Raw genomic sequence first — 25,897 nt, 5'->3', positions numbered from 1 at the left:
CAGTAGTTCACAGTCTCACAACACTAGGTTAAAGTCCAACAGGTTTATTTGGTAGCAAAAGCCACTAGCTTTTGGAGCGCTGTTCCTTTGTCAGGTAAGTGGGAGTTCTGTTCACAAACAGGGCATATAAAGACACAAACTCAATTTACAAAATAATGGTTGGAATGCAAGTCTTTACACGTAATCAAGTCTTAGTGGTACAGACAATCTGCATGGAGAGAGCATTAAGCACAGGTTAAAGAGATATGTATTATCTCCAGACAGGGCAGTTAGTGAGATTTTGCAAGCCCAGGCAAGTTGTGGGGGTTACAGATAGTGTGACAGGAACCCAAGATCCTGGTTGAGGCTGTCCTCATGTGTGCGGAACTTGGCTATCGGTCTCTGCTCAGTGACTCTGCGTTGTCATATGTCGTGAAGGCTGCCTTGGAGGATGCTTACCCGAAGATCAGAGGCCGAATACCTGTGACTGCTGAAGTGTTCCCCAACAGGAAGAGAGTGCTCTAGCCTGGTGATTGTCAAGCAGTGTTCATTCATCCGTTGTTGTGGCATCTGCATGGTCTTCCCAATGTACCATGCCTTGGGACATCCTTTCCTGCAGTGTATCAGGTAGACAACGTTGGCCGAGTTACCAGTGTATGTACCGTGTACCTGGCGGATGGTGTCCTCATGCGAGATGATGGCATCTGTGTCGATGATCCGGCATGTCTTGCAGAGGTTGCTGTGGCAGGGTTGTGTGGTGTCGTGGTCACTGTTCTCCTGAAGGGTGGATAGTTTGCTGCGGACAATGGTCTGTTTGAGATGGTGCAGTTGTTTGAAGGCAAGAAGTGGGGGTGTGGGGATGGCCTTGGTGAGATATTCATCTTCATTAGAACATAAGAACATAAGAACATAAGAAATAGGAGCAGGAGTAGGCCATCTAGCCCTTCGAGCCTGCCCTGCCATTCAATAAGATCATGGCTGATCTGTCGTGGCTCAGTTCCACTTTCCCGCCCTCTCCCCATAACCCTTAATCCCCTCTCTTATCAAAAACCCATCAACCCGCGTCTTAAAAATATTTAGCGAGGCAGCCTCCACCACTTCAACGGGCAGAGAATTCCAGAGATTCACCACCCTTTGAGTGAAGAAGTTCCTCCTCAACTCTGTTCTAAACCGCCCCCCCTTTATCTTGAGGCTGTGCCCTCTAGTCCTACTGTCTTTTTTGAGCAGGAAGAGTCTCTCCACCTCTATCCTATCCATCCCATTCATCATCTTATACATCTCAATGAGATCTCCCCTCATTCTTCTAAACTCTAATGAGTACAAGCCTAGTTTATTCAGCCTCTCCTCATAGCTCAACCCCCTCAACTCCGGCATCAGCCTAGTAAACCTCCTCTGCACTCCCTCCAAGGCCAAAATATCCTTGCGCAGGTGCGGCGCCCAAAACTGCACACAGTACTCCAGCTGCGGCCTCACCAATGCCCTATACAGCTGCAGCAAGACCTCCCTACTTTTATATTCAATCCCCCTCGCGATGAAGGCCAGCATCCCATTTGCCTTCCTGACCACCTGCTGCACCTGCAAGCTGGGTTTTTGTGACTCATGCACAAGGACCCCGAGGTCCCTCTGCACCATCGCCTGCTGCAGTTTTTCGCCACGTAAGTAATAGTCCTTCCTACCATTCTTCCTACCAAAGTGGACCACCTCACACTTGCCAACATTAAATTCCATTTGCCATTTCCTGGCCCATTCGCCCAGCCTATCTAAATCCTTCTGCAGACTCTCCACACCCTCCGCACAATACGTAGTAGCTCCTCCATTCTGGAGAAGTACTGGACGACGAAGGGTATTCTGGCTACTGTGTCCCGTGTTTGTCTTCTGAAGTGGTCAGTATTTGACTGTGGCACATTGGAACTGTCGATCGATGAGTCGAGCGCCACATCCTATTCTTATGAGGGCATCTTTCAGCATCTGGAGGTGTCTGTTGCAATCCTCCTCATCTGAGCAGATCCTGTTTATACGGAGGGCTTGTCCATAGGGGATGGCTTCTTTAACATGTTTGAGATGGAAGCTGGAGAAGTGGAGCCTCGTGAGGTTATCTGTGGGTTTGTAGTACAGTGAAATGCTGAGGTCACCGTCCTTGATGGAGATGCGTGTTCCAAGAACACAACTGATTCTGGAGAGAAGTCCATGGTGAGTCTGATGGTGGGATGGAACTTGTCGATGTCACCATATAGTTGTTTCAGTGATTGTTCAGTGATTGTTCACCTTGAGTCCAAAGAAAGAAAATGTCATCCATGTATCTAGTAAGTGAAGCTGAGTCCACAAAAAGATCAGCCATGATCTTATTGAATGGCAGAGCAGGCTCGAAGGGCCAGATGCCCTACTCCTGCTCCTAGTTCTTATGTTCTCTGTTCCTCAATCGCTCACTCTCCTCTCTACTCCATTGGTGGCAAAGCGTTTAACCAGCTCCATTTCCTGGAGGTCCCTTCCTCCCTCCCTCCACCCTTGACTTCCTGCAGCTTGGGGTGATGTTCTGTTAGTGGCACAGGATATGTGGGTGTAGACAGGCAGCGCTATGGCTGTTGCCTTGGTCCCAGCAGCTCCTCAGAACTCTGTCATGCTTACACGTCCCATGCAGTCTGCAGACATGCTCTCTAACCTGCCATCTGTCTCACAGTATCACTGCTACTCTTTCCTACTTAGATAGGTGCAGAAAGAATAAGGTGGTTGTAGTGGGTGACTTTAATCTTCCTGGAGCGGATTGGAAGGTGCTTAGGGCTGGGGGTTCGGATGGGGAGGAGTTTGTAAAATGTGTGTTGGAAGGGTCCTTGGAGCAGTACGTAACTAGCCCGACTAGGAAGGGGGCTATACTGGATTTAGTGTTGGGTAATGAGCCGGGGCAGGTGGTTGAGGTTGCAATAGGCGAACATGTGGCTAACAGTGATCACAAGTCCGTCTACTTTAGGATAAAAATGGAAAGGGATGAGTGCCGTCTGAAGGGGAGGGTGCTGAACAGGGGGAAGGCGAGCTATAGCCGGATTAGGAGGGAGCTGAAGGACACTGATTGGGAGGGGTTGTTAGCTGGCAAGTCCACGGTTGGTAAGTGGGAGGCTTTCAAGGGCAAACTGATAATGTTGCAGGAAAGGCATGTGCTGGCAAAGAAAAAGGATGGGAAAGGCAGGATTAGAGAGCTGTGGATAACAGGGGGTATCGAAGACTTGGTCAGGAAGAAGAGGGAGGCATATGTTAGGCCGAAACAACTGGGAACGGAGAGTGTGCTGGAGGAATATAGAGAGAGTAGGAGGGAGCTAAGAAGGGGAGTTAGGGCGGAAAGAGGGCATGAAATGGCTTTGGCTGATAGGATTAAGGAAAACCCAAAGGCATTTTACTCTTATATTAGAAGCAAGAGAGTGGTTAGAGGGAAAATTGGTCCTCTTAGGGACAAAGGAGGGGAGCTATGTATCGAGTCTGAGGGAATGGGGGAGATCCTGAATGAATACTTTGCGTCGGTATTCACGAAGGAGAGGGGTTTGGTGTCGTGTAGTGTCTTGGAGGGAGCTGTAGATCAGTGGAAGGAAATATCCATTATGAAGGAGGAAGTGCTAAGGTTTTTAGGTAGCATAAAAACGGATAAAGCTCCGGGGCCTGATGGCATTTATCCCAGGCTGCTTAGGGAGGTGAAAGATGAAATTGCTGGGCCTCTGATGCAAATCTTTGTCTCTTCCTTGGACACAGGTGAGGTCCCAGAGGACTGGAGGGTAGCTAATGTGGTACCGCTGTTTAAAAAAGGGTAGTAGGGAAAACCCTGGTAATTATAGACCAGTGAGTTTGACATCGGTGGTAAGAAAATTATTGGAAAAAATTCTTAGAGATAGGATGTATGAGCATTTGGAGCGTTGTGATCTGATTAGGGATATGCAACATGGCTTTGTTCAGGGGAGGTCTTGCCTTACGAAACTGGTAGGATTTTTTGAGGAGGTGACAAAAACGGTTGATGATGGACGAGCCGTTGATGTCATCTATATGGATTTCAGTAAGGTGTTTGACAAAGTCCCTCACGGTAGGCTGGTAGAAAAGGTTAAGGCACATGGGATACAGGGACAGGTAGCTAGGTGGATTGAAAACTGGCTGGGCAATAGGAGACAGAGAGTAGTAGTGGAAGGGTCCTTTTCTGGCTGGAGGTCAGTCACCAGGGGTGTGCCGCAGGGCTCAGTACTGGGACCTCTCCTCTTTGTAATTTATATAAACGACTTGGAAGAGGGCGTACGTGGTGTGATCAGCAAGTTTGCAGATGACACCAAGATGGCACGATTGGCGGATACTGAGAAAGATTGTCAGGTGACACAGCAGGATATAGATAGGTTGGTATATTGGGCAGATAGATGGCAGATGGAATTTAATCCTGACAAATGCGAGGTGATGCATTTTGGAAGGAATAATGCAGGGAGGAGTTATGTGATAAAAGGTAGACCGATTAGGAGTATAGAAATACAGAGGGACCTGGGAGTGCAGGTGCACAAGTCTCTGAAGGTGTCAACACAGGTAGAGAAGGTTGTGAAGAAAGCTTATGGAATGCTAGCCTTTATAGGAAGGGGTATAGAGTATAAGAGCTGTCATCTAATGCTTCAATTGTACAGAACGTTGGTTAGGCCGCATTTGGAGTACTGCATCCAGTACTGGTCACCTTACTACCGGAAGGATGTGGAGACCCTGGAGAGGGTGCAGAGGAGGCTTACCAGGATATTGCCTGGCATGGAAGGACTGAGTTACGAGGAAAGATTGGAGAAACTGGGGCTCTTCTCCTTAGAAAGACGGAGATTAAGGGGGGATCTGATAGAGGTGTATAAAATAATGAAGGGAATAGATAGAGTCAACAGTGGCAGGCTTTTCCCTAGACTGGGGATAATTATGAGAGGTCACGATCTAAGGGTGAGGGGGGAGAAGTATAATTTGGATACGAGAGGAAGATTTTTCACGCAGAGGGTCGTGGGGGTATGGAACGCGCTACCAAGTAAGGTGGTGGAGGCAGGCACGTTGGACTTGTTTAAGGTTTACTTAGATAGACACATGAGCGAAACAGGGATGGAGGGTTATAGTAGACGGTATTAAATAGGGTCACAGCCTCGGGACGACACTGGAAATGTAGTATTACATGTTAATGTTTTGTCTTTTTAATCCACAGGTGTCGGCCCACCTTGTTGTCAAACGAGGGGCATGCACACGGTGGGTCGTGTGTGGGCTGCTCTTGGAGGTTCCGAGAGTGGCCGAGTACTTCGTGTCGTTGTGTATGCTTAATCCTGGACCAACAGACGGGCACCACAACAGCTCAGTGACTATCACTGCTAGCTGTGTAGATACATGGATTTGGGCCGGTGTCTGTGGGAGTTTGCGCATTCTCCCTGTGGTTGCGTGGGTTTCCTCCGCGTGCTTCAGTTTCCTCCCACACCCCAAAGATGTGCTCTTAGGCTGATTGGTTTACCAAATTGACCCTACACTATTCTCCCCTGAATCTGGCTACATTAGGGGTTCCATTCACATACACACAGGGCAGGGTAGGTGTAGGAAAATGCGGCGGCGCGGGCTCATTGGGCCGAAGGGCCTGTTTCCCGTGCTGGGTTGTTCTTTGTTTTTGTTGTTCCTGTGTAAGGAATCGGTTGAAGGTCCTGTACGGTGAAGAGATCTTGTTCGAACCTGTGCATGAAGATGTTGGCCAATTGAGGTGAGAATTTGGCCCCCATGACTGTTCCATGTGTCTGGATGAAGAACTGGTTGTTGAAGGTGAAGACATTGTGGTCCAGAATGAAACAGATGAGTTGTAAAATTGCGTCTGGAAACTGGCAGTTGTCAGCATTGAGTACTGAGGCAGTTGCAGCAATGCCATCCTCATAGGGGATGCTGGTGTAGAGTGCCAAGACATCCATTGTGACGAGGAGTGTCCCTGGTTCAACTGCTCCATGTGTGCTGAGTTTCTGTAGGAAGTCCATATTGTTGCAATAAAAGCTGGGGGTTCTTTGTACAATGGGTTTCAGGGTGCCCTTGACATAGCTAAAGAGGTTCTCACACAGGGTCCCATTGCCAGATACGATGGGATGGCCGGGAGTGTTTGCCTTTTGTATCTTTGGGAAGCAGTAGAGATCTCCAACGCAGGGAGTACATGGGATAAGAGCATGAAGGGTGCTCTGAAGATCACTGTCAAGCCCATTCTTGCTCATAGGTGGCCTTCAAATTCATACACTTTGCAGCAAGCAAGCGTGATTGGATAGCAAACCAGGGCAAGAACTCTGCTCACTTTTTCCACCTCACTAGTCAGGGGCACCAAGGCCAGTCTTAGCACCAGAACTGATGCTTCAACTGATAGCAGCCAGTACGAATTCAGACTAGAACATGAAAATTTCATTATTTTTGTCTTGCTGCTACAGCCAGAAAATAGATGTATCTTTAGACACTTAACAGTAAAGTGAGGTTAATATATTGTCCATTGTATGAATGGCATCCTGAGAAAATAATGAGTTTCTTAATAGGACACTGAAACATGATAGGGTTTGAAGTAAAAAAACAGATGTGAAGAGGAATGTTAAGTGTTACTGAGAGGAATTAACAATTTGTGTAATGTGTGGGTTCCTGAATCATTGACAACAAGGACTTTCAACAAAGTGTAATTTATTCACTAGCTCAGCATTGGCTTCAATACTTGTGCTCTTCCTGTGCTCCCAGGGATAATTCCCAGACTCCTGTCACATGACCTCTTTTATAGCCATGTCATCACTTTCTCACATGATCACTTGGTCTGCAGATTGAATTGGATTTTTTTGTAAGAGGCGAATACTGTTAGAAGGAAAGAGCTTGCACTTATTATAGCAACTTTTAGGACATGAGCCAATCCCACTGAAGTATTTCTGAAGGTAATGACTGTTAATGCAGGGAAACATAGCAGCCAATTTGTGCACAGCAAGGTGTCACAAACAACAACAAAATAAATGCCAGATAATGTGTTTTAGTGATGTTGGTGAGGGATAAATGTTGACATTGGAAGAATTCCCCTTCAACTGACAATTTTTATTTTTCTGTTAATCACTGAGTCATTATTTTAGCATTTCTACAGCTCTTTGTATCAAAAGGAATAGAAGTGTTTAGTGTGCAACTCCTGTGTGACCTGTAATATATGAAACATCCTGACGCATTGCCAGTCTGAATGGTGATTGAAAAGCTCTTGAAATCCATTTGGTTATCCAGCAGCTTTCAGAGGGACTTCTTCCACCAGTGATGGGGGCAGAATGACTGCCTCAAGCCAAGTGATGATCCAGCTGCTATTAAATGGTCAGGGGGGGGAGGGGGGAGGGGGTTGCGGTGAGCGGCAAAACAGCATGGGCTCACCTCTGATAATGCAGGAATGTGGGGACCCTGCACATTGCAAAAGATACAACACTACACCACCTCAGACTTCTCTGCATTAAATACCATCTCCCAAATAAGACAAAGACGTACTGAGCCTAGTTAGCTCTACCTCATTAACATTAGGGATCTAATATGCCACAATTGATGATGATTAATTGCTTTGATGAATCAATGCTCCCCCATTTGAACACCACTCAGAAGAAGCACTGAGAGTAGCAAGGTTACAGAATGTATTCTGGATGGGGGACTCACTATGAATGGATCATTAGCACCTCAATTGAATGAGCTGAGCAAGTCTTGGACGATTTAGCTGCCAGTCAGGATTAAGTGGTGAGATCACCAATATGAGGAAAAATCCTATATGATCTCATTCTCACCAGCCTACCTATCATAGCTGCATGTTTCTGTGAGAGTTGCTTTGACCATCGCACAGCTGCCTTTGTGCAGATGAAGTTTCGTCTTCTCACTCAAGATATGCTCCATTGTGTTGTGTGTCATTACCACAATACTAAATGGGATAGATTCATAACTGATCTACAAGCTAAAAACTCGGCATTCACAAGAATTTGGCCCCCATGACTGTTCCATGTGCCTGGATGAAGAACTGGTTGTTGAAGGTGGTTCTAGACATTGTGGTCTAGAATGAATCGGATGAATTGTAAGATTGCGTCTGGAAACTGGCAGTTGTCAGCATTGAGTACTGAGGCAGTTGCAGCAATGCCATCCTCGTGGGGGATGCTGGTGTAGAGTGCCAAGACATCCATTGTGACGAGGAGTGCTCCTGGTTCAACTGCTCCATCTATTGAGTTTCTGTAGGAAGTCCGTAGTGTCGCAATAAATGCTGGGGGCTCTTTGTACAATGGGTTTCAGGATGTCCTCGATGTAGCCGGAGAGGTTCTCACACAGGGTCCCATTGCCCGATACGATGGGACAGCCAGGTGTGTTTGCCTTGTGTATCTTTGGGAGGCAGTAGAGATCTCCAACGCGGGGAGTACATGGGAGAGCTCACTTAGCCTCAGGATGTCCTAAAGTACAGCCAAGAAAGTAGTTTAGAAGTGTAGTTTGCTGTTGTAAAGTTAGGTCAGTACCTTTGGCCTCACTGATGTAAGTTGGTTCTCTGCACAGCAAGCCTGTGTCCCTCCTCTGCCATCTGGTTACTGGCTCATATTCTCTGTATCATCTCATCCAGCTCAGTATCAAACTCTCTGAGGAATGGTGCACCTGGCCTTTGCAAACACTCACCATAAACATTCATTATAAAACAAGTACATTTGTACATCAGTGACTGTGACATGAATTCTTTGATTTTAGGTTTCACACAGAGAATATTTTCAATCCTATTTAATGTTTCATCTCTTTCAGAAATGGAAATAAGTGATAGCAGCACCATTGTAAGAACACCCTGTGTGCCCATCAAATTTCTCACATTTTAATGGTTTAATATGATGAGTTAGTGCTTCTGCAAAATTAGCAGAAGTTATTGAAGTAGGCTAAGTGTTAATATCAGCTAATCATTTATCACCTGCAAAACTTGCTTTCTTTTAACAAAAATCAACTTAGCAGACTCTTCCAACACCATCCCTCTGGCACTTGGCTGATACCGGAGATGAGAGGGTTGGACTATGAAGAGAGACTAAATTGACTGGGTCTGTACTCGTTGGAGTTTAGAAGGATGAGGGGGGATCTTATAGAGACTTATAAGATAATGAAAGGGATGGATAGGGTAGAGGTAGAGAGATTCTTCCCGCTTAGAAAGGATAGCAGGGCTAGAGGGCACAGCCTCAAGATAAGGGGGGGGCAGTTTAGATCAGAGTTGAGGAGGAACTTCTTCACTCAAAGGGTGGTGAATCTCTGGAATTCTCTGCCCGTTGAAGTGGTGGAGGCTACCTCGCTGAATATATTTAAGTCACGGGTAGATAGGTTTTTGATAGACAAGGAATTAAGGGTTATGGGGCGAAAGCGGGAAAGTGGAACTGAGCCACTTCAGATCAGCCATGATCTTATTGAATGGTGGGGCAGGCTCAAGGGTCTAGATGGCCTTCTCCTGCTCCTATTTCTTACGTTCTTATGTTCTTAGGACAGGTGCACCAGAGATGGACACAGTTGCATACAATCAAGACAAAGTTGTCCTAGGGGTCCTCACCATTGACTCTGGACCCCACAACATACAATAAGGATACCCATTTGCAAAACTATATTCTGAAAGTTCAGGCTTATCCACTGATACCATCTGTGGTATTATGATATCTGATTAACATGTGTGGTATGTGTATAACAGAGGAGTAACTGAAAAACAATTGCTTGAATCACTATATGAAACTATATTGTGAGTATAAACAAAAACACTTGGATAGATAAAACATTTTTCACAACCACCAGGCATCTCAAAGCACTTTACAGCCAATGAAATATTTTTTTGAAGTGTAGTCATTGTTGTAAAGTAGGATGCACAGCATCCAATATGCATTCAGCAGACTCCCACAAACAGCATAATCACCAGGTAATGGGGAGATGGTAATATTACTGGACTAGTAATTTGGAGACTCAGGCTAATGTTCTGGGAGCATGGGTTTAAATCTCACCATTGTAACTAGTAGAATTTAAATTCAATCAATAAATCTGCAACGGAAATCTAGTAAAAAGTCTCACAACACCAGGTTAAAGTCCAACCAGTTTATTTGATAGTAAACCCACAAGCTTTCAGAAACACTGTTCCTTCGTCTGGTCTTCCTTGACACACCTGATGAAGGAACGGTGTTTCTGAAAGCTTGTGGGTTTACCATCAAATAAACTGGTTGGACTTTAACCTGGTGTTGTGAGACTTTTTACTGTGTTTACTCTAGTCCAATGCCGGCAACTCCACATCATTGAAATCAAGTCCCAGTGATGGTGACTGTGGAACTATCATTGTTTGTTGTAAAATCCCACCTGCTTCCATCCTTAGTGGGTCTGGTCTGCATGCTGTGCCACAGCAACATGGGTGCCGTGCCTCCTAACTGCCCTCTAAAATGGTCTAGCAAGCCATTCCACTCAGTTGAAGGGCAATTAGGAGTGGGCAACAAATGCTGGTCTTGCCAATGATGGCCACATACAATGAAAACAAATGTTTCTTTGTGATTAGGTAGAATACTGGGGTTAACTCACCTCTTTTTCAAAATAGTGCCTTGGGATCTTTTAAATCCATCCAAGCAGGCAGAAAAGCCTTTGTGTACCATCTGATCTGAAAGACACTGCAGCACTCTCTCAGTGCTGCACTGAAATGCCAACTGTCATTTTTGTTTTCATGTCTGGAAGGTAACTGGAACCTAGAACTTTGATTATTGAAAAAGAATACGTTTGAAATGTCACAGCCCAGAAAAATCTTTCCGGGTTCAAAGGAGATGAAATGGAACTCGCATTCTGCAATATCCAAACTATCTTGTGGGTTTTAACTAAAAGAAAACAATGTGGTTTGCACACTTAGATTCAACCGAACAACAATAGATTTATTGAAGAGCTCTTCTCTGCACTGCACAGAGTGCAAACTGGAAGTAGAGCAGCAGCCTACCCAAACACTATAATGACATCGCCATCAAATCATGTGGTGAGCTCTTAACATGAGCTGCAACCCTTTTAAGTATATAACACATTCAATACCACCATGATTAGAAGCTGCAATTTATCCAAAAGCAATTGTCCGTCAATACTCAGCCAGGAACATGTTCAGGAGATCAGCACTTAACATATTAGCAAATTTATTTTTATTGTAGAGCGTAGCCTAATTTGACAGAGTGGATGGAGAGAAACTACTTCCATTGATAGAAGGATCAGTAATCAAATGACACAGATTTAAAATAATTAGCAAAAAAGACAGGGGAACGAGCAGACTTTTTTTAACTCTTGGATTTGATCTGGAAAGCAATGTCTGAAAATGATGGTGGTAGCTGATTTAATAGTAACTTTCAAAAGAAATTAAATACCTCTATGAAAAGGAGAAATGGGCAGGATAATGGCCAAAGGACAGGCCAGTGAGACTAATTGTACAAAAATGTGCAGGTTTGGTTCATTGGCCATGCTAAATTGCCCCTTAGTGTCAGGGGGTAAATATGTGAGGTTACAGAGATAGCACGTGGGTGGGATTATTGTCAGTTCAGGATCAATGGACCAAATGGCCTCCTTTTGCACTGCAGGGATTCTGATTGCTCTCAAAGAGCTGATGCAGACAGGATAGACTGGATTTTACAAAACATCATGGTTCCTGTTCTCCCTGCCTAATCAAAGGTCATGCAAAACTCATGCAGCCCTTAATAATTTAGCACTGTGTGTAACATTAATTGTTTTAAGGCAAGACTTCTACCCCTCTCCTGCCTTACAGAGTTACATAGTCCCACTACACCAATGAGTCCAGATAAGTCCAGGATTGGGAGTCTCAGCAGGGCCTGCCAGTCTGGCCCCATTATGGGGGACGTTGCAGCTCAGGTCCAAGAGGCTGAAGGGATGAGGAATAAATAGAAATTCAAGATCCTTCCAATAGCTGTTTTGTTTGTGTGGAGTCCAAAATCGGACATAAAAAGACCCTTTACATTAATTAGATTTCCTTTTTTTGAGTTTTTTTGACAACATTTTCACCATTTTTGTGCCAGTCTCTGTCCAGAACCTGGGAATGGGATTGATTTTCCTGTTGCAACCATCATTGTGTCAGAAAGAAGAGCTGAAGGAAACCCCTAGTCTTACAACCTGAGCATGTGCAGTGTGGAAAATATCTCAATACATAATATGATACAGTGCAACTGGAAAGGATTTTTGAGTGGTTCCATACATACAACCTGCTAGGTGGGTTTTGACACATTTTTCAGGTACTGTTTCACATTTACTATCGACTGCTTAATTTCTCAGCTCAGAAAGAGAGAAAGTATGAGCTATCAAATGAACATGGGGTGGGGCAGATAGAAAATGAGATGGGCTCATTACCAGAACATTTGCTTTATTGTATTAACTTGTGTATTAATTGCCATTTTCAAGTCATTTGTATTTTTCTTCATTGTATTCATGTTGTCAAATCATTTGTGCCACATTTTTCAAACAAGTGAATTTTTGCAGCTCTTCAGGTAAACACATTGACTGCAGTTAGAAAATAAGAGCTTTCTAATTAATCACAACTGTGTGAATTAATTATCAAACAGCAATAAAGAAAAACAAGAGGAAGAAAATGTGGGAATTATTTGAGCAAAAACATTGCAAACGCACACCATGACTGTGAAATTCACTGACCCCTGAAAATGGTTGAGGGGATCGCAAAACAGAAGCGTCAGCTGCAGAAGCAGATTGTACAATGAGCCTGCACCTGTTGCTTCCAATGCAAGCAGCAGGTTGGTTTTGTGCTGCCATCTCTGTGGTGTGCAGGCCAGCACCACATGACTGAGTGACTGCACACCTCTGCACGCAGCCCAAAATTGTGAGAGCTAGCATTAACTAAAGCCAGCCGGTACTGCTTAAAGCTAACCTGCAGCTCAAAAAGAAGGAGTGGGGGTGGGGGGAGTGGGGGGGGGGGGGCATTGTGGGAAGTTGGAGCAGATGCTGAAAATCATCTACAGTTCATTCTGATCTGGAAAAAGACACCAGATTGCCACACCACAGAAGTTTCAACAATTTCAGACATAGCGCTGGAGGCTGAAGGAGGTGTGAAATGTGCTCTATCCACAAAGGACCAGGACACCCTCCAGACAAATTCTGACAAGATAACAGAGGCAGATAGCTGCAGTGGTCAACGTCAGGAATCGAGGCCTGAGAACTTTGATCTCGTGCCTCAAAGCAATTTGATAACTCGACATGAGTGGAAGCTCAGTGAATTCATCTTCAAGCGCTTGCAGTCCTTCTCACAAACACCACTACCACCTCAGATGTTGATCAATATACCACATGATCATCACTCACCTACCAACAATCTCTACTAATCGTGACGTGTACCTAATACAGTGCACTTTGCACGCTGCCACTCATGCTAAGATGCTGCAGTCCACAGCCAGGCCTCCTCGGCCCAATGCTGTGTATGGTTATTCCCAACAGCCATGCTGCAGCCATAGTACTGTATAGGAGCATTGGAACAAACAAAAGCACACAGAAAATGGGTGTGAATGGAATGCACAGGGGCAAGTAGTTCATGTCTAAATGCACTGTAGCATGGTTTAATTTATACATTGGTTTGGAATGTTTATTTTGTGGTGAGTTTTTATTTTTGCAATGTGGACAAATGATGCTTAGTAAGAGGGGGAGCATAAGGTGCGAGACTGATGATGAATAGTAATTTACAGTTGTGTTCACTGGTATCACAGTCAGTTGAGTTGTTGATGAGCAGAAGTGGGCTATTTGGGTAGTCCCTTTCTCCTCCTCTTCCTCATGCTTCTCCTTCACCTCAGTTACCCACCCAAAGCTGGTGACAAGGACTGTACCCTTGTGCTACAGATTGCCACAATTCTCAACACCCACTCTTGCAAAGTACTGCAGGGTTCTTCCAGAGTTGTTCAAGTAGTGGGAGTTATGTGTCAGCACACCAATGGTCTGCTCTATCAGTTTCTATGGCAGCATGATATTCATTGTCCACAGGCTATGCAGATGTGCATGAGTTGCACAGAAGAGTTATGAATTACATCATCAGCGAATAGGCTTTGTCACTCTTTGGTTTGACATTTGGCTCAACCAACTGCTTCAGAATGAAGGCATCATGACCACTGCCAAGAATCAGGCATTGACCTGCGCAGTTCACTTTTTTTTGCCTTTCATTTGCAGTGCACCTCAGAATTGACGCAGTTCCTGCAAAGCAAGATGTGTGCACTCAACGGCACCCTGCACAGTGAGGCCACCTTCAATCCTTGCAAAGCTGAATGCCTGCCCTGCTCTCTGCTCTGGTAAGACATTATGCAATATAGTTGGGTCTCAATTAATAGAGCATGTCAGTGACTTCCCACACACAATCTGTGAGATGATGCAAATATCTCCAGCTACAGTCTGGAAGGATCCAAAAACTTAAAAAAATCATGGCCATGGTCATCTTCATAGCCATTGTCTATGTGGTCCTTGTCCTACTGTTGAGGTAATAATTGTGGCTGCAGCAGGTGGCAGATTTCAGAGAGAGCGACCTTGATATCTGCCACACTTTCCTTCCAGATGGCTGGATAAGAAACTCGTGAATGGATATATCTGCTGCTGAATACTCCTTTTTTCATCCCTCCTCCTTCCTCTCCTAGCAGCTTGGCCTGCTCTGTGTCACCTCTGCTCATTGTCCATATCATGCTGCATTCCAAGGGAAATACGACTGCACTCATTTCAGGTTAGTGCAGAAACTTTGAAGTCAGGAGCAATTTCATCAGTAACTTCCACACCATTCCCTGAACTCCCTGTAGCTTTTAACAACTTTAAACCAATTGTACGATTGGAGCAACTGCCAGTAGAGAACAATCGGCAACTCACTTGAAAGTAGGTGATGATCCTTTTCAATAGTGCCCTGAGGAATTATTCCAGTAGTTTAGTACACATTTGATTAAAAGATGCAGTGTTGAGCTACAAGTTTGTAGCACTGCTGTGAAGTTAGTGTAGTACACAGATTGATGCTATGATCTACCTATTTTGCATATTTCTAGTGGCGCTAGCTGCACTGATCACTATTGCCTTCACCAAAATTATGTTCAATGCGACCTGCACCAAAGTGTGCATACACACAGCGCATGTTATTCTGGACCTGTAAACCACTCTCAATACCAAATTAATGGATACTTCACATCATAATTATGCACTGAGTACTGCTAATGATCCGTTATTCCCACTTTTGTTGCTCCTGACCATGACCTTGCCTCACCTGCTTCCTCTGTTCTGCTCTCCCTCTCATTAGGACCCTAGACTTCAACCACTAAAGCCCCCATCCAGTAGTGCTTTCTCTCATGCTCTGTGTGAGCACACTAGTCTCCCACAACTTCCCTCTCACTGAAGTAGTTTCATATCATTCCTATTGAATTAGTGCCCTGATTGCTTCTTTCATCTGCTGCTTCCCAACACTAGGTCACTGTGCTGTGGCTTTATCTTAGCTATGTTTCACTGTGTCCTTTGACTTACTTACTCATTGCCACAGCATTCCATTTTGCTGCAATTTACATTTTCCACTCTCTCCTCTGCACTTCCACAACTACAGCTGATTTATCACTCCTTGTACACAGTCCCACACAGTCCTACATTTACTCGTTCTCCCATATACCTCTCTGAACCAAGCCTTACTCTTTCCCAGTTCCAGGACTTCCCTCATTTCCTGTCATCAATCTGACAATCCTACCTATATCTGCACCCACTACCCTCTATTATTCACTACCCTACCCCATGTTCCCACTGCCCAGGTGCATCTTCTCTTTGTCCTTGTTAACTTTGCTGTTTCCTATTCATTGTCTAGTTTGCTCCTCTTTACAATGTCCAGTTCAAACACCCTGCTCTCCCCAAACATGAACTGTGCTTCCATCTGTTCACCTGCTTGCCCATCCTTAATCTACTCACTCACTCACTCCAACTGCTCATTCCCCAACTCATTCCCCTTCATCCATCTCCCTCAAAACACTATTTCTTTCCCTCATGAACCTTCAACTGTTCACTTGCCTAAAATGAACTCTCACTGCCACATGCCTCCCATCTCAAGTGATCTTTGCCTGCAATACTCTTTCCATCCATATTGGCCCCTCACTGTTCATTCCTTCACTCCATGTGTCCACTGGCTTCAAATCCTCACTGCTCTGCTTGCATGGCTATTGTTACCTTCCACAGTTCACCACTCCATTTCACAGGACTGTTTATTTCCCTCACAATTTAACGGTTCCCACAGTCATTAAACACAACTGATTCACTAATCTCCTTTAGGGAAGGGAAGCTACTGTCCTTATCAGGTCTGCCCTATATATGACGACCTATGTATGATGAGGGTGGCATGGAGGCACAGTGGTAACACTGCTGCCTCACAGCGCCAGGGACCCGAGTTCAATTCCCGGCTTGGGTCACTGTCTATGTGGAATTTGCACATTCTCCCGGGGTCTGCATGGGTTTTCTCCAGGTGCTCTGGTTTCCTCCCACAATCCAAAGATGTGTGGTTAGGTGGATTGGGCATGCAAAATTGCCCCTTAATGTCAAGGGGACTAGCTGGTGTAAATGCATGGGGTTGTGGGGATAGGGTCTGGGTGGGACTGTGGTCAGTGCAGACTCAATGGACCGAATGGCCTTCTTCTGCAGTGTAGGATTCTATGATTCTATTCTCTGAAATGGCCTAGCAAGCTTCACAGTTAAAGATAAAGTGGAATGAACAATAAATGTTGGCCTTGTCGGTCTTGTTCACATACTGTGAATGAAGAAGAAAAAGCAGTCTTTAAAAAGCTAAGCAGCCTGCCAGTTCCCTTTATCAGGCTGGGAGTTGTCCCAACACATTCATACTATTTTGCTGGTTCCGTTCAAGTTTGTTCAACTTTGGTCCCTTTTCACTCCTAAAAGCAGGCATTGCCGATTTATGTGGCTGTATCTTTAAAACTGTTTCAGATTTGATTATGGCCATACTTAATCATGACATGGAAATTTGTATGCTGCTTCTTTATACCAAATCAACAGAGATGAATTATCAGCATAAATGATGCATGAGCATATATTAATCTTTCAGTCAACTGGAGTCCCATCTTTCATGTCTTGTTTTACATCAAATATAAATATTTTAAGTTGAATTCTGGCCTCATTAAAAGGCAGGCACCAATCTGATCTCTTGTTCATGCAGTGACATCTGGCAATAAATGCTCAGTTGTGGGGTTATCCAGTATGGATTACTGTGCTCTGATTCACCTGCAGTGTTTACTCAGGAGACACAACTATGGGTCTGATTGTAACACTACCAGAATTAATATATCCTCCACATAGATTTCTCCTGTTTCTTGAAATTCAAACTCTGGCTAGACAACAGTCTGATAGGCACAATTATGCCTCTCCAGTGTCTCATCCAAGTGGTAATTCTTAATCTCTGAGTCTTAGAATGAGTCCTTAAATTCTTGATCCATGGGGAGCAGTTAGACACATTTGACCTCAGGTGTTGAGAGAGATTTTGTTCCCCTAATAAGTCTTTATTTGCCAAGAACACCCATAGCCTTATTAGCATGTGTGGAATACCCACCAGGGCTGGAAAGGCAGGGATTTTTAAAATTGCTTCATCTCAGGAAAGTGTTGGACTGTCATGCCCTTTCCAGAAAGACAAAAGCCAAGTCCCAGAAAGAGGTTCGAGGTGTCATGAAAAGAGGGCAACTGTTCATTAGGATTCCTGGCTCTGGGTTCTAAGCCATGAAAAATATGACATTATCCATTTTGGTAGCAATAATAGGAAGACAGATTATTCCTTGAATGGGTGTAAGTTGAGAGAGATGGCTAGTCCCTGTGCATCACTGAAAGTAAGCGCACAGGTACAGCAGGCAGTAAAGAAGGTAAATGGCATGTGGCTTTCATAGTGAGATGAATGTTGCAATTGTATGCGGGGTCATTAGTGAGGCCACATCTGGAATATTGTGTGCAGTTTTGGTGTCCTTATCTGAGGAAGGATGTTCTTGCTATTGTGGGAGTTCAGTGAAGGTTTGCCAGGCTGATTCCTAGGATGGCAGGTCTGTTTTATGAGGAGAAGCTAAATTGGTTAGGATTATATTCGCCAGAATTTAGAAAAGTGAGAGGGGATTTCATAGAAACTTACAAAATTCTAACAGGGTTAGACAAGGTAGATTCAGAAAGAATGATGGGGGAATCCAGAACTAGGGGTCATAGTTTGAGGGCACAAGGACTGAGGTGTGGAGAAATTTCTTCATCCAAAGGATGAATGTGTGGAATACACTACCACAAAAAGTAGCTGAGGCCAAAAAGTTGTCTGATTTCCAGAAGAAATTAGATATAGCTCTAAGGGCTAAAGGGATCAAAGGATATGGGGAAAAGGGGAAATCAGGATATTGCATTTGATGATCAGCTGTGACCAAAATGAATGGTGGAGCAGGGTCAGAGGGCTGAAAGGCCTACTCCTGGTTCTATCTAGGCCTAGTGGGTGGATTAGTATCATTTGGTAGTTCAATATACTTGATTGCATCAGACACACTGGTTGTTAAGATCCCAATATTGGTAGGCACTTCTCCCTCCTGAGGCACACAAGAGTACACCTAGAAATTGTCTTCAGGTAGTTCCTTGGTTTAGTCAGAAGATTGTTGGTTCAAACCTCACTCCAGAGGCTTGAGCACATAATCTTGGCTGATACCTCAGTGTAGTACTGAGGAAGTTCTGCCTGGTCAGAGGTGCTGTCCTGCTCTTAAATCACATTCCCAACTGTCCTCTTGGTCGGACATAAAAAATCCCACACCACTTTTCAAAAAAGAACGAGGGAGTTTTCCCTGGTATTCTGGCCAATATTTATCCTTCAACTAACATTACTAAAAGACATTATCTAGCTTGTTTATCAGTTCTTGATGTGGGAAAATTGGCTAATTGCTTCTCTGCATTACAAAATTGAATGCACTTCAAAAGTACCTTCTTGACTGTATTATGCTTTGGAACATCTTGAGGTTGTGAAATTTGCTGTAATTATCTTTCTTTATTCTATGCTGCTGTGGCCTGCTGGAGGCAATGGGAGTGAGGGGGAGATGAGGGGTCTTTCATCCTGGGGGTGTCCTAGAGCCCAGGAAGCAGGTGGTGGTGAAAACATTGAGTGTCACAATCACTTTGGCCACAGGCATGGGGTGACTGCCAAATCCATGTGGATGAAGGCCTTACTACAGGTTCCCAGAGATTTCAGTGAATATTTCCTAGTGCATCCTCAGGCATTTATATAGCCTTTCAGGTACATGGAAGTAGTTTGTCTATGTCTTGAAGGCATGCAACTGTAGCACAGAACCTTCTCTAATGCATTCTTTGGATAGCCACCTGTCACCAGCTCCTCAGCTTGTGTTGCCTGCTGCTGGCCTTGTGGCCTCAGTTGAAAACCAATGAGAACCCTCCTTTATCATATGTTCTTCTCCTGTTCTGGAGGTTGGAGGAAGATTGGGTGTATGGAGGCCCATAGGAATTCTATCAAGTGAACAGAATAAGAAAGGCAGACGATGATATAGGAACCATTAGGTCCATGGGTTTGTCCATACAACTGCTGAACAGAGATATTTTTTATTCCTCCTATTGGCCACTTGCAAAACTCCACCCATCCCACATGGGTCTCCTGCCCGTTGCATCTGCACCCTTGGCAGCTACAGTGTGCTCGTGATAATCGCTTTACATCCCATGATTCTCCACTCTTCGCCTGTCACTTTGTGGATTTGGCAACATTCCTGACTTGTAATCCTTGAACCACCACATCAACCTGAACCTTGTCACTATTGAAGTGGCCATCTCTCTCTCCCTCTTTCCTGAACTTACCTCTATCCTCTGAGATTCCTCCTCTGTTCCAAGACCCTCTATGCATCGTTTCCATTAGGTTCCATGACCCGCACTGAGATTTTTAAATGTCCGTACCTTCAACTGACCGATCCCCTCAGCATGACAAATTATTCCCATGACTGTTGAATTTAACACAATGCAACAGTACACTGCCCCACCACTTTACCCACTCCCCATGCCCCTCACCCCACCACATAAAGGACACTGTTCATGCCCCAAAATCACTTTGTCCTCCCTCAGAATTCTCTTCCACTTCTCTACTCCTCCATGTCCACTCCTGATCCCCCATCCTCCCTCACATCTGACTTGCCTTTGTCGGTTCTGACCATCCACGAGCTGCTATTCTCCTGCCCTCTTTCCTCGTGGCACAGAGTTCAACTAAGACCATAAGATATATGAGCATAATTGGGCTATTCGGCCCATTGAGTCTGTTCCACCATTCGATTATGGATCTTGTGTTTCTTCTACATTTCCCTGTAACCTTTGTTCCCCTTGCCAGTCAAGAGCCTATTTATCTCTTAAATACACTCAATGACCTGACCTCCACAGCCTTTTGTGGCAGTGAATTCCACAGATTCAATCTTCTGACTGAGGGAACCCCTCCTCAAGCCAGTTACCCTGAGGCTGTACCCACTGATCCTAGCCCCGCCTACTAATGGAAATATCTTTCCCATGTCCGTTCTATTCAGGCATTTCAGTAATCAAAGTTTCATGAGATCCCCCTTCATCTTTCTAAGCTCCATTGGGTACAAACTCAGAATCCTCAAACGTCAAGCCTTACATTCCCGGGATCATTCACATGAACCTCTTCTGGGCTCTCACCAAGGCCAATACTTCCTTCCGTAAACACAGGGCTCAAAATTCCAAAAGTGGTCTGACCAAAGCCTTACACAGCTTCAGAAGTACATCCCTGCTTGTGTGTACTAGTCCTCTCAAAATGAATTGTAACATTACATTTGCCTTCCTAAGTCTAACCCACCTGTAGGTTAACTTTAAGAGAATCCTGAACGAGGGCTCCCTTTGCGCTTCCAATTTCTGAATTCTGTCCCCATTTAGAATATAGTATATGACTCTATTCTTTCTATCAAAGCGCTTCACCTTTCCAACATTGTATTCTATTTGCCATTTCTTTGCCCACTCTCCTAACCTGTCCAAGTCCTTCTGCAGCCTTCCCACCTCCTCTGTCTCTTCACCTGTCTTTGTATTATCTGTAAACGTAGCCACAATGCTTTCAGTTCCTTCATCTAGATCATTGATATATAACGTAAAAGTTTGTGGTCCCAACACACTGACCCCTGCAGAACTCTGCTGGGCATCACTGCCATCCTGAAAAGGACCTTTTTATCCCCACTCTCAGTGTGTGTACGTGTATATATGTGTGTGTTTTTAACTGGCCTGATGGCCATTTCCCACTTTGCAGATCAATATGCTGGGGAATGCGATCCATTATGCTTGGCCACTGCTGTCATTAATGGCAGTGTTCTGTGATGTCCAGCACTAATGCTTTCTTCCAGCTGAAGAGGAAGTATTCAGCACCTGCACCCAATGCCAAGGCAATGCAGTTAGCCAACCTTCTATCCATGTTAGTACCTTGCCTCTAATGCCATGGGCTTTTACATTATTCAGCAGCCTCCTCAGCTGCATCAACTGTGCACCTCAGACACAAATGCACAGAGTCAGTTGGTGCATGCCATCTTTAAACAAACATGAACCAGGTGGCACAAGATTCTCATGCACTACTGATATAATCTTGAAGGTAGGACTTAATTGGAAAAAGTTTTAATGTTATTAGTATTCATGACATTCAAATGTCATACAAGTAGGAACCTGCCACAAGATAGCGTGAGGCCTGACCCAATATTGCCATGCCAACCAACTTAATTTTTCATTCAAAGCCCAGCGTCATGATTCCAACCTTGCAGCTCCAGCCTGATTAACTCACTCCTGCCCACCACATTTCCTACTCTGAATCTCCATTAAATTCTATCATAAGACCACAGGAAATAGGAACGCTGTGGGCCGTTTGGCCCCAGGTGTCTTCTCTGCCATCCAAGAAGATCATGGCTCCTCATGTCCACTTTCCTGCCCTTTCCCTGTAACCCTTAATTACCTTACTGATAAAAAAGTCTATTTGTCTCAACTTTAAATATACAGAAGAACTCTGCCCCCACAGCTCTCTGTGGCAAGGAGTTCCAAAGACTCTCAACCCTCAGAGAAGAAATTCCTTCTCATCTCAGTCTGAAATTGGTACTCCTTTATTCTGAGACTATGCCCTCTGCTCCTAGACTCTCCCAAAAGGGGAAACATCCTCTCATCATTAAGAATCCAAACGTTTCAATGAGATCATCTCTCATTCTTCTAAATTTCAATGAGTAGGGTCCCAACCTTAGATTTTGGCCTGAATTTCAGACTGCTGCCTCTCTCCCTACCACTGGCCCCACAGCCCCCCCACCATCCAACTATTTTTAAACAGGCACCAATAACAAGAAATGATGTACAAGAAGATTTCTCAAAGTGCTTCCAAATTAGGAGGAGAAGAAGAGGGTGGGGGTCACATGGAAATGGAAGTTAAGAAGATTTAGGGTGGTGGATGGTATCACAGAAACAGATGAAAATCTTGGGGAGTATTTTTTATTTCAAATGATGAGGGAGTTAGCCAACTGGAAGGAACTGTGCTGGAAAGTCTACAGGATGTGACTACAATGAATATGTACAAAGCAATGATGGAGCAAAGAGCGGGAGAGCTGAGGAGAAGCCCAGAGTTGGAAGGAGTAGAGAATGCTTGCAGGGAGAGAGGCTAGAGGAGATCATTGATGCAGAAATGGTTATGTCCACTGAGGGATGGGAAAATGAAAGCTAAAAACTCAACTGACGGAGGCATGGAGTCCCAGCAGAGCTTGGAGGTAGTCTTGTCAAGGGACGTATTCTCGTCCAATCAAAGTCATATCGTAAGAAAGGGTGCCGAACTTTGCTGTGTAAATTTTAATGGCTTGCTGTACCTTTTCATAGCAGCTAAGCAGTTGAAAAACACATGCACACACACGCGCAGAATGATTACTTATTGCTGTGTTTTGATGGTAGGCTCTTCATCTGAGGAATCTGTCCCTGTCACATTGTGACTGTTATTTTGTACAGAAGCTCTGAGTACATTGCTCAGTGTGTGTGGGTGGATTTCATCCAGACCGTGTCTCCAGCATCATTTTCCATCATTTTGCGATAGTGAACGTTTGGAATGAAATAAACATCAAGCATTACACAATTCTGATATTCATAGCATTCTCCTGAATTAAATAACAAAACATCAGTGTTGTCATTACACTGATTTCTTCCTCCCACTCGTGCACATGTGGTACTACATAGCTTGTAGCCAGGAGGTTGCTGTACTATGTCTTCTGCATTTCTACATGTCCCAGTGAAACTGCTGCTCTGTTACTCACCATTTCATAGCATTGCAGGAACACAATTTTAACTTCATAGCCCTTCACCTGAAGAATGAGAATGAGAACGAGCCCTTCAACTTAGTCCAGCAAACAAGAAACAGCTGTTAACCAATTTTCTCTCCTCAGCATTTTATTTTTCTATCCCAAGAGCAAATCGAGTAAAACTCCAGTATGCCTTTCTTAACATTCACCTCACCCTACCCTGTTATCTTTCTAGTTCATGGCCATCTATTGCCCCAGGTGCTCATGAGCCATAGCATTTGAACAGCTTTTTATTTGTCCATGTGCTTATAAACTCAATCGTGTTCCTAGTCACTAGTCCGCCAACTCATTTTGTTAATGTGGCAAAAAACTGAAAATGCTGGAGACACTTGGCAGGTCAGGCAGCATCTGTTGAGAGAGGACTAATCAGTCGACATTTCAGATTTGTAGCCTTTGTGGCATTATCCATTTTGTGTTTCTGATGTTAAGCATTAACTGCTTCATCTGGCAATCCTGGGGGAAAAGATATTTCTAATATCAAGTTTTGCCGGTTTTATAATTTTTGTACACGTTCTCTAGCTGCGCACACAAAGTTCCAGTTCAGACCATGCAGGTTTGGTCCAGAGATGTGCAATATCAGCCCTGAATCAATGGACATCTTTAATATCGTGTTTACAGTATATACACAGCTAGAGTCTCAGATATATAATACCATCTCCAAAACAAATGAACTTTTTAACCCTTTGTATTTAGTACATCTTACAGTGGGAAGTGTAATTGATTTGTATTTCTGAAGTAATGCATGCAAATCTCTATTATAATGCTTCTCTCTTTTTCCCATCCACTGTCTCCAAAGAGGCAGTGTCATACCCAGCCCTGTCACAGCAAGTGGGTGAATGTGGTATTGCACCAAACAAACCAAAATGTTTCCAGGTTCAATCCTCCCATCTGTGTTATGTTACTTGATGGTGGTAGCTCTTTTAAAATAAAACTATTATTCTCTAAACTTGAGAGCATATGGCAGATATAGCCATTTGCACCACCAGATCTGGATGAATGATCTAAAGCGTTATTGGGATGTATTTCATCTGCCATAACTGCTCACTACTTCAAGATCAACTCAGAATGCAACGATAGTCCTCTGCTTCTTTCCTCTACTTCATCCATCTTCTAAAACATTTTTCCCCATCCCCTCCATTCTCATCTAGCAACAATAATTACAAGGAGGGCATGGACTTTCTTTGTCACTAAGAATGTCTCTGCAGTAACCCTCCATTCCACTAAGCTACTGGTCAAACCTCTTGTAAAGTATCTCCCTGCCCTAGCCCTGATCATTCTTCAGTTTCTCTATCTCCCTTATGTTCTGTGTGAACTCATCTTGTCCACGAAACCCACCTTCTGTTCCCTCGACCCATTAATGTGCTGATCATCCAATCCCACTTACCACATCCCTCCTGGTCCCCATGTTTGCCAATAGTGCCATTGGTTCTCTGCCTTCAGGCATTGTTTCTCTCCCCTTTAAATCTGTCCTCTCCTCAATAACTCTTGACCACACCATCCTTGCAAATAACTGCCTCCTCTCCTACCTTCCCCTCTTCTCCAAAGTTTTTCAATATGTTGTCACCTCCCAAATCCATGCTGATCTTTCCCAGAACTCCATGTTTGAATTCTGACAATCAGATTTTTGCATCTGCCATAGTACCAAACCAGCTCACCAAATTGACAAATAACATCCAACATGCAACACCTCATTCTTCTCAACCTGTCTGCAACCTTTGACATGGTTGTCAATATTACTTTCCTCCATTACTTCATGTCATCCAGCTAGGTGAGATAGTTTTCACTGGATTACTTTATTCATTGTGTAATCATAGCCAGAATATCATTTGCAATGGCTCCCCTTCCCATTCCCGCACCATTACACCTGGAGCCCCTTTAGAATCTATCCTTGGCCCACAATAATTTCTCGTCTACATACTGCCATTTGGTGACACCATCCAAGACAAAAATATTTGCCAGGACTTTCTAGTCCAGCGGGATCTTCTGGTCCCACTGATGGTGCACCCCCACCACAGATTTCCTAGTGGTGAGGGGTGCATTCAGCAGGGTTCTCTATTGACAATGGGGGAACCAGATGATAAAATGGCTGCACGGGCTCGTTGGGCCGAAGGGCCTGTTTCCCGGGCTGTTTTTGTTCTTTGTTCTTTACCACCAGCCAATGGCAGGCTGTCTCCCACCACCGTGAAACACCAGGCAGGTTGCATGGTAAATCCTGCCTGTTAAGTTTCATTTGCATGCCATGATACCCAGCTCGACCTCACCATTACCTCTCTCAACTCCTCAACCGTTACCAAATTATCTGATTGCTTAACCAACATCCAGTATTGAATGAGCAGAAATTGATTCCAATTAAATATTGAGACGACTGAAGCAACAGTTTGTGGCCTCCGTTTCAAACTCTGTTCCCTGGCTAACAATTCCATCTCTCAGCTGGCAACAGTCTGAAGCTAAACCAACCTGCTTTCAACCTTGGAGTCATATTTGTTCCCACGGTGAGTTTCTGGTATTTGCACCATTACTAAAACCACCCATTTCTTCCTCCATAACATCACTCAACGTCACCTCTGTAAAAGCCCATCTGAAATCCTCATGCATTGCTTTGT

Source organism: Carcharhinus amblyrhynchos, chromosome 3 (assembly GCF_965287045.1).
Source record: "Carcharhinus amblyrhynchos chromosome 3, sCarAmb.v2.hapA, whole genome shotgun sequence".
Lineage (NCBI taxonomy): Eukaryota > Metazoa > Chordata > Chondrichthyes > Carcharhiniformes > Carcharhinidae > Carcharhinus > Carcharhinus amblyrhynchos.
This window is presented reverse-complemented; position numbering follows the sequence as displayed.